This window comes from Sturnira hondurensis, unplaced genomic scaffold (assembly GCF_014824575.4).
Source record: "Sturnira hondurensis isolate 20B ecotype Veracruz unplaced genomic scaffold, ASM1482457v3 Scaffold0009087, whole genome shotgun sequence".
Taxonomy (NCBI): Eukaryota; Metazoa; Chordata; class Mammalia; order Chiroptera; family Phyllostomidae; genus Sturnira; species Sturnira hondurensis.
The window spans coordinates 1545390-1548354 of NW_028081718.1; the positions used below are offsets into that span (position 1 = coordinate 1545390).

The 2965-nt window shown below is 51.7% G+C and overlaps 1 pseudogene; it reads left to right on the forward strand.

Moving 5' to 3' along the window:
* Nucleotides 1–744: 744 nt before the first annotated feature.
* On the forward strand, nucleotides 745–1814 carry LOC118994049 (killer cell lectin-like receptor subfamily G member 2; annotated as a pseudogene).
* The last annotated feature ends 1151 nt before the right edge of the window (nucleotides 1815–2965 follow it).

Consider the following 2965-nt stretch of genomic DNA (forward strand, 5'->3'; position numbering starts at 1 on the left):
ATCATATGAAATGTTATAGGGAACTGTATAAGAAAAAGAAGATCAAAACTATGAACATTAAAATGGCAGCAAATGCACAACTATCAACAACTGAATCTAAAAAATAAACTAAGCAAAAAACCAGAACAGGAACAGAATCACAGAAATGGAGAGCATGTGTAGGGTTATCAGCTGGGAGGGGGAGGGGGAGAAAGAGGGAAAGGGTGCAGGGATTAAGAAGTACACATTGTTAGGTACAAAATAGACAGGGAGATGTTGAACAGTATAGGAACTGGAGTAGCCAAAGAACTTATATGCACGACCCATGGACATGAACAAAGGGAGGGGACTGCTGGAGGGAATGGGGTTACTGGGGTGGAGGGAGGGAGGGGGAAAAGTTGGGACTACTGTAATAGCAGTATGATAAAATATATTTTTAAAAAGACAGTATAAACAAAGAATATTATAGGTCAATGTCCCTGAAGAACATAGATGCAAAAATTCTCCACATAATATTAGCAAAACAAATTCAGCGATACATTAAAAAGATCACACACCATGATCAAGTGGGACCTATTTCTTCGATGTGACAACAACATGGATGGACCTTAAGAATATCATGCTAAGCAAACTAAGTCAGACAGAAAAAGTTAAGAGCCATATGATTTCACTCATACATATAAAACTGAAAGTAACACATGAACAAACAAGAAAAACATAAAAAAAAACTCACAGACAACAGCATGGTGCTATCAGAGGGAAAGAATGGCAGTAAAGGGTAAAGGGGGTCAAATATATGATGACAGATGATTTGCTTTTGGGTGATGGTAACACAAAACAATACACAAATCATGTATCATAGAAATGTACACAAGAAACAATATAATCTTAACCTCAATAAATTTAATTTTAAAAATACATTTAAAAAACAAACAAAATAAAACAGACTCACAGAAAAAGTGACCAACCCAGCGGGACCAATGCCGGCCATAGAAGTGAAACTGACTCCCTTACCTGGGCCTAGGTGAGCTCCACTGTGAATCTCTCGGTTACTCCCCGCCAGGGATTGAGGAGAATGGGCGGCACCGGGAAAAGAGCAAGCAGGGCCAGAGTTGCCAATGGAGCCCTTGGAAAATCAGATTCTGGGCTGGAGCAGCTGCAGGCCCCCGCCGGGAAGCAACGACCTGAGAGTCCCCGGAGCAACCCAGCTCCTGCCGCGCAGGAGGTGACCACCGCAGGCCAGGACCTCTCAGGTGTGATGAAGCTGCCCTCGCCTCGCCTGGCGCACTTCTCACCCAGCTGAGGCTACGGCACTTTCCGAAGACAGGCATGGCCGGAGCCCTCCCAGAGCCAGGCCGCCATCACCGGCCACGCTGCGGAGGAGAATCCCCACGATGGCCAGGCGGGGGCCGAGCTGGTGCCCTGGGCTGCGCTGCGGAACCCCATGGAATTGCAGGTGGACGTGCACGTGAAGCCCGTGGGCGCAGCCCGTGGCAGCCGCTCTCTCGAGCACCCTCTACAGGCTTCATCATGGTGCAGGTACCTGGGTCCGGGCCCTCTTCGGTCACGTCTCTCCCTTGTAGCAGCTCTTGCTGTCGCGGATCACGTCCTAGGGCAGCACGTGGGGCCGGGGCTCGCAGCTAGCCGCAGCCCGGGCAGAGCTCAGCCTCCACGCCGAGTACCCGTCCAACCCCACCGAAGAGGGCGTGGAGTCCACAGGATCGCCCATGTGCCGCAGCTGTTGCAAGGAGCAGAAGCTGGAGGGGGACACCATGCTGCTGCACCATGCCGGTGGAAGCTGCACCGGGCGAGATAAAGCTCATAGGACTTCCTGAGCACATACCCAGTCATCAGGGACTCTTGGGTGGGTGCTCAGGGAGGCTCTGGGGCTGGCCCCGGATCAAAGGCGCCCGCCTAACACTCCAGTTACTCCCAGGGGAAGACCAGGACCGGCCAGATCTCCAGGGCGGGGTCTGGAGAGGCAAGCTCCTGGCTTTGGACTGTGCCTCTTTAAGGCATTGAATCTGTGCCAGGGGGACCAAGTGACTTGGGTTCCTCCCATTACAAGCCTGTTGGGGGCCTGCAGCCCGCCCCCCAGGGGAACCCAATTGGGGAAAACTGAGGCAGCCTCTTCCCTGGACCCAGACTTCCACCTCTACCTGCTCCCATACTCATGGGGCCCTGCCTGAGGGAACCAGGACTGAGCCTCCGTTGCAAGATCTTTCTGTGGCCCTGGGCCCAAGCGCCCATGTTCATCTCCAGCTGCTGAAAAGGATTTGTCCAAAGACCTTGAGATAGTTTTTTTAGCATTTCTGAGCTATAGTCTGTTCCTCCTTAAAATGGCCATTTCCCATTCTCTCTCTTACCTGCTTAATCACAATGCACATGCTTTTAGTCCTAGAAAAACAGAAAGAATTAGTCATCACAGGTGAGCCAACCTGGGTTCTCATCAGAGCCCATGAAATGAGTTCCTCATTGTCTCATGACTACAGGGTTTGTCAGAAGGGACATCATTGCTATAAACGCCAGTTCCTGGAAGCTGGGCACTCAGCTGGCACAGCTGACACCAGGGTCACAGCACGTGAGAAGTGGTGGACCTGTGGAGGAAGAGGGAGGATGCACACCAATGACCATGGCCAGCGATGCAGAGCAGAGGGCCATCTGGGGGAAAGGAGCCCAGGGAACACCCTCCCCCAACCCTGGTAGGGGGAAGTTCCTGCAAATTGTGGGGTCTGAGTGAGAAAGGAAATTGGAGAAATGTGGGGAGGCTCCAGGCAGCTCCTCCTACAGCTGTGGGCATGCCAGCCTGAAGGTGTCTGTGTGCTAGGGTCCCTGAAGGGTTTGGCTAGAGAGAGTGGCATCACCAGGGGCTAGAGGGGCTTGTTCTCCCCAGCCTGTAGAGACTTTCCAACATGTTACAGGAGGCTGTGCCTATGTCTAATCTTGGTGCTGAGCACTCAACACAGCTGTCATATACAAACTAACT